Source organism: Biomphalaria glabrata, chromosome 3, assembly GCF_947242115.1.
Source record: "Biomphalaria glabrata chromosome 3, xgBioGlab47.1, whole genome shotgun sequence".
NCBI lineage: Eukaryota > Metazoa > Mollusca > Gastropoda > Planorbidae > Biomphalaria > Biomphalaria glabrata.
Genome location: NC_074713.1, coordinates 512,992 through 527,200, shown reverse-complemented (window position 1 = coordinate 527,200; position 14,209 = coordinate 512,992). Strand labels below are relative to the sequence as shown.

Below are 14,209 nucleotides of genomic sequence, written 5' to 3'. Positions count from 1 at the left end.
GGGAAAAAATGAGGGGGGTGTGGGGAGATAGTGAAAGTATTGGCAATGTCTTCAAGTCCGAAGATTAAGGATGCGTGCATTGCAACAAAGTGTAGATAGAATAATATCAGCCTTTTTTTTTTCTTTTTTTTTTACACAGCTTATATCAAGTCTGTCTGTTTGTCTGTCTGGGTAAAATGTTAGTACACGTTATTCGTTCCTTCTTCCACACCCAATCTCGGATGAAGCTGAAATTGTGCACAAGTATTTCTTTGACCTGACAACACAAGAAACACTTTAAAAAAATTACCAATTAGTCAATTAACTAAGTAATTAATTATTTCGTTTGACATCTTGAACACTGGAAATAAATCGTACTTGATAGATGTGGTGGTATAAGTTGAGGAATCTTGAGACCTGGGAGAACATTTTTTTTATGCATTTTAAATACAGTCATGTCAACATTCACCAAGAAACCCACTCCTTCCCGCTTCCTTTCACAACTGGTACACTTAATATAAGCTTTGTTTTTATGTGTTTTTTTTTTTTCAGTATCTTTTATGTTGTTGTTTTTTTCACATATATTATGATAGATCTAGATCTATCTATTTTATTCTTGATTCTTTAGTGTATTTACTGCTGTAAAGACTAGATCTAGATCTATATCAAATATTTCCATTGTCAAGACTTCATCATGTAGCTCCAATGTGAACTGTTTGATCTAGGCACCTGGTATTAAGACGCACCAGAGTTGACGGACTTTGAACGCGACAGTTATGGACGTCACGTATAGTTGGTTCTAGTTTATTTCATGTTATCATTAGTCAGTTGGTGTTAGGACTTCTAGGTGTATTGTATTTCGGACAAAGACTCGACTGCGGCATTGATGTATTAAACTTCATTCAAGTGTCTCACGGTCTGGGCTTAGTCTTTTCAACTTGTTAATGTGTAGGCTTTGTTCTATAGCAGTTTAAACACATTTGATACACATGTACAAGAAACTCAAACATCTCCTGAGTAATCTGTCCAAGTAAGACAGCCATCATACAACTAAAAGATCAAAGCGAGTGGCGTAGTTAGGTTTGGGGAAGGGGGTCCAAACGTAAAAATTCCCCCGGGCTTTACTTGTGGGGGGGGGCAATGAGTATTCGAAATTTGTTTATACATTAAATATTATGCCATTATCTCATGTCATAATGTCAAAATGTAGAGGCCCCTTAAGAGGTCAAGTCCCCCGGGCCCCCAAAATCCCTATCTACGCCACTGATCAAGGCCTATCTTCGTTTCGTTATTTGAAGTATATTGATGTTGGGGTCGCGTGTATTGTATTGTTTAAGCATGAATGCTAAAATAAGTCGATGAACTGTCATTAATGGTTACCACTTACCACTTGAGCTTCATCTGACCACCATCTAGTCTACTATTAATTGGATTCTATCTGCTTATTAGACGCGGTGGCTGAGTGGAAAAGGTCTGGTTAAGGCCCTGGTTCAATCTCTTTTGTGGAAAATAGTATCAAGGAGAATGTTTTTGGTCCTTCTGTTATGGCTCAGAAAACACAACTCAGCTCAGAGTCAAATCTCGAATTAAAAGTCAGATGGGACTCAAACTCTAGCCCCTATATAGCCAGACGTTTTCTGCCTCTTGGCCACACATCCCGTCTGAGGTTTTTTTGTGTTTATTCTACCACCATTTTGCTGGCACGCTGTAAGAGACCTGACTGATTGACTGCATAGTTTTTCACGTACCAGCAAATGAGCATATTCGTGTCATACTCACCCATATAACACACACACACACACACACACTCACACACTCTCTCTCTCACACACACACACACACACACACACATCGTTCAGAGTGATTGATTGTGTTTGAATCAAATGTTAAATAAATACAAAGTCTAAATCTTTTTTTTTTTTTTAAACCATCTTCAACCTTGAGGTTTTGTAAAAGCCGTAGAGATCACGTGCTTTAGTGGTCACGTGTTCAACTTAGTTTCATTCTGTACGTCGCCATCTACTTCTTGCAGCCAATGGAAGGTTTGCTTCTGTCTTGCTGACCTGATGGGACATGCTCCGCACTTATTTCATTGTTCTCCCGAATCCACGTCTTTCTCTCCTAACTGACGATACCAACGTTGATTCCACCAGAATGTGGTAAATAATTACGGAGAGAAAGAGTTAAGAAAGGGGCACATCTTTGCTTTGCATGAAACGACCCTGTAACAAAAAAAAAAGCATTTCTTTTTTTTTTTTTTATCTTAAAAGTTACAGCCACCATTCTGACTAGTTAGCTGGTTCTCAAACTTAAAGTGGATTTCTCTGTGCCCCCTGAGGCATTAGATTTGTCTACTGAGCCATCGTGCCTCCTGATCTAAATTAAGTACTGCTTGACATTTTCTCTGTTGGTGGAAATTGTGACTTGAAAGCCTGTCAGTGACACTTGGCTTCAGGTCTGTTCACACTGGCTACTCTCCAAACCTCCCTGAAGGCACCGGGGTACATACATGTAGATCTTTCTAATCTAGCTTCTCATTTTTTAAGCTGGGTATTTTTTTTAATCCAAATCTGAATAGAACAGTATAGTCTCTCTCTCTCTCGCTCTCATATATATATATATATATATATATATATATATATATATATATATATATATATATATATATATATATATATATATATATATATATATATATATATATATATATATATATATATATATATATATATATATATATATATATATATATATATATATATATATATATATATCAGACCTTGCGATCTATGGGGCAGATGATGTTAAGGTCATCCGTTTCTTAGGCCAACGGTTAACGAGCAGGGTGTTATGTGGCCAGCACAACGACCAACCGGCTTTACTTTCTCCAACTAAAGTCAGGGACCCATTAGAGTTGGGTGGACTCAGGGGCGCCCTAAAAATCCCGAAATTCAAAATCCCAGTCTTCACCGGGATTCGAACCCAGGACCTCAGGTTCCGAAGCCAAGCGCTTAACCACTTGAACACCGCACCCCACACACACACATATATATATATATATATTATATATTGCGTTGAAGATTTGGTAGAAACTCTACAAATGTGTGACCTATGTGACTTGGAAACTGAAAATAACGTTTGGCATCGCCATCCTTTCACTTACAAATTCACACACACACTCATTCACACATACACATTCACACTCACGCACTATCTCACTGAGGCAATGGAATTACTGACATTTAACCTAATCTAGAATGTTTCTTCACTGATCTGGTCAGCTCTTCACGCATGAATGCCTGCCCAGCAAAGAAAATCTTGTAGATTAGGTTTACTTGTACAAATTTGCGAAAGAACACACGTACACAAGAATAAGCCGACGAGACGAAAAAACTGGGAAAATGTTTCAATTTCGGTGTCACTGTTTGATACCTTTGCAATGAATCGACGCTGGCAGCGTTGCTTCGGGGAATTGATATGCTTTACGTCACTTTACGTCACTTTACATGGCAATGAGATTGTAGGATCCGGTAGTGTAAAGTCTGGTCTACATTGAACAGCACCAACCAATGTAATCGTATAGCTAACTTAGTATAGGAGCTGGGTTGTTGTGTTACTACTGAATTAATAGGGCGAGGTCGTCAAGTCCGATGATTAAGACAGAGTGCATTGTGTCACGTGGCTATCGCTGGCCCAGCTGTGACCTTTATATGGTTTTATTACTGCGACGCTAATAGCAGCAGTGTCAATAAGTTCTCTCTCTCTCTCTCTCTCTCTCTCTCTCTCTCTCATTAATCAATGATCAGTCTAGACTAGAATCTCACTCTCAATTGAACTCTGCTTCTAATCGTTCTTAACCCGCGCTTCACCCACCCACACACGCGCGCACACTCCCACTGTGTAAATCATCTGAACTGTCTTCAGTTCTTTAGCCCAGAAAATTCATTCAGAATCTTTGGCCTCGTTTGTAGACCCGCGCCGTCTACAACTCCAAAATCTTGGCCTCACCTCGTTGGGTTCACATTGTCGTATCTTGGTGGGCCGTGAGACACCCACGGGGGCGGCGTAGGGTGCCGCCGAACGCAGGAAGATACCCTGGTTACGTAGGGTAGACCCACCATTGTGCGTCTCCGTGGACCATGAGACACCCAGGGGGACGGTGTAGCTCGACCTGTCATTACTGTTATGACATTTTAAACGAAATTCGTGTCGCTAAATCCGCCACTTCATTGCTTCTATTTAAGTTAGTGAAATTTGCATTTATTTATTTTTAATACCGTCTTTTGAAATGGAACATCGGAACAGCATTTTGTGGGAGTGTGTTTTTTCTTGTGTTCTCTTCCCGTTTCATAATACTTCTCCTATTTTTGTCTCTCCCCTCTCTTATATAATTACAGACGTTCTTTGCAAATAGAAGATGATTACGTCCTACGCATATCCCACGTGATAATCTCTAGTCGTGCATGCTAAATCAGTGACTAACACTCTGCTAAATTATTGGTTTCCCTGGCTGAGTCAGGCAACTCATTCCATGCTCCAGTGGCACTAGGAAAGAAGGGGCTCTATATCTCTTCCCTCTCCGTCTCTCATTCTTTCCCTCCTTTTCCTTCTCTCTCCTTCTCTCTCTCTGTCCCCTCTCTTTCCTCTCTTTCTCTCCTCATATCATTCCTCTCTCTCCTCATATCATTTGTCTCTTCACCTCTCTTCCCCGTTACCTCTCTCTCTCTCCTTTTCCCTCTCTTTCTCTCTCTCCTCATATCTTTTCTCCCGTCGCCTCTCTCCAATCCAATCCTCCAGTCAGACCACAATCTGTCACTCCAGGTCGCCTTCACAGATTTTTTTTTTTTTTTTTTTGAGAAGGATCGAAATCAGTACAAACCAAAAAAAAAAAAAGTTCTGGATATTGGCCTGTACACTGGAGTGAGCGCTCTATCGATCCTGCTCACGCAGCTGTCTCACCCCACCCCCTCCCCGACCACATGATTTACCAAAAAGGGGGGGGGGAGGGGGCAGTGTTAGCACGTCAGCAAGAAATCTAGGTCACGTTCTTGTAGTCAGGGCTAGCCGCGGGAGCATTTGTTGACAAACAGAGGAGCTGCTGCTATAAATAGATTGGCTGTGCACCTCGGTTTCCATTCTTAGAAATGTTTCCAAAAGTGTTTATGTTTTTATCAGTGCTCCAGACACTGGAGAGGTTAGTTTAAAAAAAAAAAAACAGCAATATAATATTAATCGCAAGGCCATTGCAACACTCTTAAGTTCAGACCTGTTACTTTTTCTAGGCCCACTCACACACTTGAAAACCCGAAAGGTGACCGTACTAGGAGGCAAGGCTAGAGGACGTGGTACACCCTCATTCACCAGAACCCGAAAGGTGAACGCACCAGGAGGCAAGGCAGGGGGGAGTGGTGCCCCCCCCCCCCACCCGGTTACGACCGAAGCAAACAGCTACGGATTATCCACCTCAATCTGAATCGGCAGTTCTCGCTGAAACGGATCGAGGTCTATACGATAGCAGAGCAATACGAGGCAGATGTCCTACTGTGCCAAGAGACTTTACGCTCAGACGAGGGGCCACCTCTTCTTTACGGCTTCACAGCCTACCGGTGTTCCTGCTCGAGGTGCCAGGTACTTGTAACGTTCGTACGTAATACGCTTACAGCCCGAGTAGTGGAATCCAGCGCCCCTGCGGGACCCGGTGGAACTGACACATTGACAGTGGAGGTGTACAAACATGGTCAGCGATTCACATGCGTAAACCTATACAATCCACCTAAGTCTGAGTTGCAATTCAAACTGCAAGAGCCTTTTGGTATAAGGATGATCGTTGCGGGTGATTTTAACGCTAAGTCCCCAGTGTGGGGATGCGCGGACTCTGATATCTGAGGGCGCCGACTACTTGAGATATGTGACGAAACAAATCTGGTTGTTTTGCAGGGCAAAGACAGCCCCCCGACCTTTCTGCACACCGGGCATGGGGGTATGTCGCGACCAGACTTGTCCCTGGTGTCAACTGACTTAAGGTCACAGTCAAGAGTGGACGTGCTCAACGACGTCGGGAGTGATCATCTGCCGGTCTTGGTCACAATCGAACTCGGAAAGCTCAGCGTGAGTGCCCCATATACAGAACCAAAATGGGTGTATAAACGTGCTAGAATGTGTTTAGATGACTTGTTGTCCACTTCCAGGTCGTGCTGTCAACATAGATATCAACCGATACTGTTGTTTAAGTGTTTGAACTAATCGACCCACCCGAAGCAATGATACCCTCTAAAGCGTGAAGCTACGCTTCTAATTCTAGTAAACAAATGTTTTACAAGTAGGTAATACTTCATCTTCACCTATCACTTTCGCCTGTACCTTTATCTGTTGAACCGTGGGACAGACCGTCTTTTTCCCATTGTCTTTTTGCCTTGAATAAAATCTATTTCAATGACAGGCCCGTCCATTCTTTTAAGTTATTTACCCATCGCATTCTATATCTGCCTCTCTTTCTTTTTCCTGGTACTGTTCTCTGAAATCTTTGCGAGCCCTGAGAACCTTGTGTTATGGCCATAAAGATTTAATTTGCTTTGTGGGACAGACCGTCTTTTTCCCATTGTCTTTTTGCCTTGAATAAAATCTATTTCAATGACAGGCCCGTCCATTCTTTTAAGTTATTTACCCATCGCATTCTATATCTGCCTCTCTTTCTTTTTCCTGGTACTGTTCTCTGAAATCTTTGCGAGCCCTGAGAACCTTGTGTTATGGCCATAAAGATTTAATTTGCTTTGTGGGACAGACCGTCTTTTTCCCATTGTCTTTTTGCCTTGAATAAAATCTATTTCAATGACAGGCCCGTCCATTCTTTTAAGTTATTTACCCATCGCATTCTATATGTGCCTCTCTTTCTTTTTCCTGGTACTGTTCTCTGAAATCTTTGCGAGCCCTGAGAACCTTGTGTTATGGCCATAAAGATTTAATTTGCTTTCTTCATTGTTTCGTAGTGAAGAAGGCCGTGGTCGTTGTGACTTTGTTTCTAATATCTTCGTTTCTGATGTGGTTTTTGGTATTTGCATATGGTGCCTAAGATCCTTCTATAGCATCTTTCTCTCTAGTTCTCCAGAGAATACTATTGACCAAAAAAAAAAAAACTCTCCTATTCTTATATATATGTGACCCCTGGCAAAAAAAAAAAAAAAAATTTCGGTGCTGACCTCCGTCCAGAAAGTTTGCCCACCTGTTGTCTATGTATGATACGTGGAAATTATTTTAAACTTCTTAGATCTCTACATGTGAAAACATGCGAAGTAACTCGTGCTCTCACTTTATTTCTGACTTGGTCTCGCATTATCTCCCCTCACAAAGAAGAAATAAGAGTCACAGTGTCTTCTCAAATATCCCAAACTGAACTTCTCCAGTAGAGTTCAGGGCATACACTTTAACGTAGTGAGTCGAATATGGCTGCGTGGTCGTGCGGTTTGCGCGCTGGACTGTCGTTCGGATTTATCGACGGTCGAGGGTTCAAACCCTGCCCGCTCCCATCCCCCGTCGTCCTGCGGGAGGTTTGGACTAGGATACAGTAAACTATCTTCAAATCTGAAGGAACATCCGAAACATGTAAAACATTTTACAAACATATGTCGCCGTTGAACACGACCTGACCTTATAGAACGCCGATATAGCAGGAGCCATTAACGTATCGCAGATAAAACTCTAATCGACCTCTCTCTCTCTCTCTCTCTCCCTCTCTCTCTCTCTCTCCCTCTCTCTCTCTCTCTCTCTCTCTCTCTCTCTCTCTCTTGTTCTGATCTGGTGTTTATGTTTGCCCACTCCTTGCAACTCTCTCATCAAAACAGCCACTCCACAATTCTACCTCTGCCTCATGCAGACATGCCTACAGTCCCGCATTATGCGGAACCGTCCCGCAAAAGCATCAAAAAAGCTCACATGTTCCGCCGTTCCGCATTCACGATTTTTTGTTCCGCCAAGTCTGAATTCCGACACAAAAAAAAAAAAAAAAATCGCCGATTTTTCATTATTTATTAATAATGCGAAATTAAAATACTGAATGCAAAATAAAATATATATAGGTCTGTGTTTATTGTTTACATTTCATCTTCTCCCGGACCCGGTGTGTCCTAAATTTACGAAGATAAGGTTGAGCTAGATCTAGACATAGATCTAGTACTCTAGGCTCTAGGTCTAGATACTAGATCTAGATTCTAGATCTATTCTTAGAATCTAGTAAGTGCTAATTATGCTAATAAGCCAAATGTTTCATTCAAATCCCTTTCTTTTCCCGACAATGGCTATACTACTTAGTCTACTTACTAGATCTAGTACTTACAGTACTTACTACTAGTCTAGACTAGATCTAGACTCTAGACTACTCTATCTCTAGACTATTGGCAATTGGAATTGCATTTGCCGTATTGCCACTATTGGAGTCTATAATTAGTATAATCAGAGTATTGTCACTATTCTAACAGTAACTAACACTAACTCAACTGGTTTCTTAGGTTTCTAAGTCCTAATTAATCTAGAAAAGGATTTTTTTTAAAAAATACGTTATTAAAGATCTAGATCTAGACCTAAATGTAATTAATTTTATTAGACACAGTAAGGCTAAGGCCTAAATAAGGCTACAGTTAGATCTACTATTCTACTTATTAGTATTATTACATCTTATAGTCTAAATTAATTATTAGTTTAGTTTCTAGATCTAAAAGTAAAAGTAGGACTGGCACTTCTGCTAAATCTCTAGAGATCTGTCTAGAAATAGACTTAGAAGCTGATAGATTAGATTCTAGTTTATTATGTAATAAATTTACTATTTATTTAGATCTAGTTCTCAATAAGTTGAATAAGTCTATAGATTAGTATAGATCTAGACTGACTAGACATTAATATTTAGATCTATAATCTATAATATTATTTTTATAATCTGTGTTCTTAGACTTATTAGGACTTATTAGATGTAGGTCTAGACTAGGTAAGTCACTAGTAGACTCTTAAATTATTTTAGTTAGATCTAGAACTAGAGACAACATCTAGGGTTATTAGAGTGATTAGAGTAGAGCCCTAGAAAAGGATAGATAATCAAGTAGATCTAGAATAATCTAGATCTAGTCAGTAGATTTATATCTAGTAGTAACAAATACAAATAGATATTAGTAACATTTGAGTCTAGGTCATTAGAATACATTTTAGTTAGAATTCATCATTTAGGAGTTAAGAACTATTGATTTCAAACAAAGGACATAATTATGAATTAAAGGTTTTCTTACTTTTAATTATAATATTTACATCTAATTTATAAGAAGCATGCTATTGTTGTTTTTAAAGTAATATAATTGAAGTTTTATTTATATTGCGTACAGTATTGCTAACAAACGCGTCCTTGTAATCACAACAAATTTCCGTAAGGATCAATAAAGCAGTCTTAGTCTTAGTCTTATGTTCCACATTGGGGCTCAAAATTCCACATTTTCAACCTGAGTGTTCCACATTCTGGGTCTTGGGGGTAGGCATGTCTGCTCATGAAGATCTGGTCTCTGGCTGCGGGTACCGCTTGTTTTGTTTCGTTGAATTCTAAGCAACATTCTGAACTGCAAAATACGAGATTCAAGTTTTTAGTCTTTATTGTCATCTTAAGTGGAGAGAGAGAGAGGGAATGTGGGGAGGAGGGAGATAAGCAGAAAGGAAAAAGAGAGAGAGAGAGTAGAGCTTCTGTGCATGTGTTAGAAAGTTGAAGGGGAGAATTGTAAAACAAAACTTTGGGTTGGGGGTGGGGGGCGAATTAAGCCTTTTTCTTCACATCCTTACAACAGTCCACATTACAAAAGTCCACATTACAAAAGTCCACATTCTCATGACAAAGGAAGGCTTACGGTGTAGTGGCATTTGTGGGTGACATGGCTTCCCTCGCGCGCTCACCCCCCCTTGTGGGGCTGCCTGGTACCCGAGGCCACTTCATTACTACAAGAATGAATCGAGATTGTCCGTTCTGGCCCCCGAGGCCAGTGCCGCACTCACTGGCGCCAGTATGTCCCGAACAATGGGATGTTTCGCCTACTTGAAGTACGGGCTGGCCAAGTCAATGGCACACCAGCAGACACTAGCATTGTTTCGTTAAAAACTAGAACCAAGCCTCTAATCCATAATTTACATTTATCTTGGTAAAAATAGGTCTCTCCTCCAATATATGCGCTACTAATAGGGTTTAGGAAATTAGTTCTTTAGCATTCCGGGGGTTATTACTTCTGATATCTAATTATATCCAGCATAAAAGGATTAACTTTCTTGTTTTGTGTACATATACAATGTACATTAATAAAGTGTACAGTTGGTCGCTAGTCTGTTAAAGATGTTTTCAATATTGTCAATTTTAGTTCGTCTGGAAGCGAGTGGTCTCGCCTTTCAACAAACTCTGCTAACAGATTGCCCATTACTTTTCACCCCTCCGATGTAAACATCGACGTATCAGCATCATAGATGTCTAGATGTCATCATAGATGTCTAGATGTCATCATAGATGTCTAGAAGCTTTTTCTTAGCATTTAATTAGTGCATTTTGTGTATACCAGCATTCGCGGACAAATGCTTACGAGGAAGTTGTATGGTTGTGACGACACACTTGTTCCTTGACTTTCACTTGGTAGCCTTTAAGGCTTTTTTTTTTGTTTACAATGTATGTACCGAATAACATGTAACAAATGTAGCTGGCAACTGACATTTTGTTTCTCTGTAAGCTGTTTTAATGTTTTATTTCTAGTAGTAACCTTTTTGACTAGAAGCAGCACGCTGATGTTTCAGCTAACTAAAAATATTTCTCTAAAACTCAGTGTTCCGATGGGAGTTACGTTTAGTTCATAGCACATTGTATTAGGTTCACGTGACTCCACTATTGAAACGCGCCATATCCGCGCATGGAGTCGGGCCCCAGGTAATTTATTCTAAATTTTTCATCATGGCAGACTTATATGTAGAAGTGTTTTAAGCAATGTCACATCTTGTGTGCTCTATGCGTGAGCGATAAACTAGTGTCTTCATATCACTTCAGGCATACAATCGAGTACCTTGTGAATCTACAGAATAAGGCAATGTATTCGATTCCGAAGATTAAAGATGAGTGCAGTACTTCACGTGACCTCGCAAACCCAGTTAATCGAGTACCTTGTGAATCTACTTAATAAGGCATTGTATTCGATTCCGAAGATTAATGATGAGTGCAGTACCTCACGTGACCACGCAAACCCAGTTAATCGAGTACCTTGTGAATCTACTGAATAAGGCATTGTATTCGATTACGAAGATTAAAGATGAGTGCAGTACCTCACGTGACCACGCAAACTCAGTTGCGACTTCCATATTTTGCCACATCAGGGCCACGACTATTTGTACTTTGGGCTGACAGTGACAAAAGATTCTCTTTAGCGCGGGACCCCTCTAAGGCGCAAGGCCTTGAGTGGTTACTCCTCTCGCCACCCCTATGGTCGCCTCTGCTCAGATGAAAAATAAATCTTAGAGACCGTGGAGTTAGCAGACGGCCGGGGTATTAAGTTGTACTGACTGGTAATGGCTTGCATACCCCAGATGTCTGCTTCCTACCAAGAGTAGGACATTCCTACTGTCTGGCGTCGATCCACATTAGATGATTGGGAAACAAGACGAATCCACCAACTTCTGGTGGGGGGTGACAGCTTAGTTCTAGACCAAAACAACAACATAAGAATGTTTTAAATGAACCTGTTCGGTATTTAACATTTTACAAGTATCTCGCCCAGAGTTGAGATGGCTTGGGGGGGGGGGATAGGTTTGGTTAGTTCGTGAGCCGAGTTTGGAAGAGTTGTATTCTCCTTTTTGTACTCACACCTGGTTCTCACCTGTAAGGCCGTCATTAGCGTAAATTAATGTCAGGTATTTGATCTCAAATTAAATTTGTCAGGTTGTATTACAGCACATGTTCACGTGTAGCCAACGTCATGAGCTGTTTATCTGACACAAAGATAGCCAAGTCTTGTAAGATAAGCCTAGATGTTATTACACAAGTCCAGAGCAATCCATTACATAATGAGTTCCGCAGCCTATTTTTTTTCACCCACCAGTTCCTCTCAATATTGTAGATGTCCTGGACCACAAGCAGTTCTTCTATTTCTCACTATAAACCTGCATTGACTACAAGACGTAAATCTGGGGTTTTTTTTTAAATTCATTTCGAAATCTACGCCAGAGATTGGATATAGGTAGATTTAGATAGATACACTTTTTAAAAAAGCTGTGGTGGCTGAGTAGTAAAGCTCTTGGCTTCCGAAACGGGGGTCCCAGGTTCGAATCCTGGTGAAAGCCAGTATTTTAATTTTGGGATCTCTATGGTGCCTCAGCTCTAATGGGTACCTGACTTTACTTGGGGAAAAGTAAAGGCGGTTGGTCGTTGTGCTAGCCACATGACACTCTCGTTAACCGTGAGCCACAAAAAAAAAATTACCTTTACATCATCTGCCCTTTAGACCGCATGGCCTGAAATGGGAACTTTACTTTATACAGTTATCAACTAAATAATACGAATGACTTTGTTCTAAAACGCTCCGTACACACAAATTTTCATGTACCGTTGAAAATGAAAAGCTTAATATTTCCTATTTTCTGTACGCCGGATACACACGAAAAGTTGAGCTATTTATAGTTATCCACTACAAAATATACTGTCCTCCATATGGAGCTGGCAAGAACAGCATTGAGACTCATTGGTCGAGTCCGCCCCTATAGATAAAATGATATCCCATAACCAACAAAGCAAACTCAATGCTAACAAGTGTGTTGTTTTGTGTATACGGTACCTCTAATAACTCAACAGTGGATCGGAACAATTCTCGGATGTTGGCAATTAGTCGAGGGAGACTACTCTAGTGGTTTGTAAAGAAAATTCCTCCAACACTTACTGGGTTGTCTGTCGAAGTACCCGTTACAGAGATAGATGTATAAAAAAAAAAAAAACACCAAAAAAAAAACAGACCACTGCTGATTGGCCATTTTCCACATACATTATTATTGTGTATATATGATGATACCAAATAACAAGATATGCAGGAGAGAATTTTACGATTGCGGATACATGACTTAACATCGGTCAGAAAGCCTCGTGAATCAAGCGTATGTTTTGTGAATAAAAAAGGTGGGAAGGGATGAGCATATTTTTACCACACAAACAAACAGCCTCTCTCTCTCTTTTGTTCTTTAGGGACCTTCACTTTAACCCCTTTAGTTGTTGACGGCCGTTGACTTGCAGCACCGAACAGCTGGTAGAGACAACTAAACCGCTGTAGGCGTATTACATCTCAACTTGTATAACTTGACTTGAATAACTTCTTTGTGTGCACTATTGTACATATATATATATATATATATATTAGATAGATAGATTGATAGATAGATACAACTTTGATTACAATATAGACAAAGTCAACTTGAGATCAAATGTAGTAGCCCAAAGTAACAATTGGTATTTTAAATAAAATCTTTAAAAAAAAAAAAAAAAAAAAAATTGCACGTCTTTTCAGTCTTGCGTTCTGGTCCTGGAGTCGTCTGTTTTACCTAAGGCCGCCGACCACAATGCCGCGTATCTTCCATCAATCACACTTCGTAGCCAACCTCTTCCCGGCGTCGCCATAGTAACACACACACACACACACACACACACACACACACACCTCCCCTTACAATGTTTTTTTTTCTGGTCTTCATTGTCTCCGCCGCCCCCCCCCCCCAACATTTTAAAAAAATCTCGTTGTTTCTCTTTGATAACGTGATTTGTTTGGTTTTCATAATTATCAGGCGCTCTTTCAGACCTGAAGATTATGACGTCCTAGTCTTCATCTCTTATATAAGGACGTCAGGGGATGGAAGCGTCCTAGGTTGAAAGACTCCCGAGACATTGACGACAATCCGAAGTGCGTACCACACGACCATCCGGTGTTGTGGGTCTAGGACAGGGGTTCTCAACCTGAGAGTCGCGACCCCCTTGGGGGGTCGATTGACAATTTGCCAGGGGTCGCCGAGCTTAAAAGGTTGAGAACCGCTGGTCTAGGAAATGCTGACTTTATGCTGATGATACTAGATTAGTCTCATCAGATCATGTGATCTCACTGAACCAAACGAACAATGCAGTCATTCATAAAACTTTCCAGCCCCCCCCCCCCAACTTTCTCTTTAACCTTCGCGACCAGCAATTAGGTTTCTAGTAAGCAGC

General features: G+C 40.6%; 1 protein-coding gene across 3 annotated transcripts in view; it reads left to right on the top strand.

Annotated features, from left to right (window-relative positions):
- LOC106054208 (serine-rich adhesin for platelets-like) overlaps positions 1 to 14,209 on the top strand; it is a 160,418-nt gene that overhangs the window by 113,685 nt on the left and 32,524 nt on the right. The window lies entirely within an intron of this gene.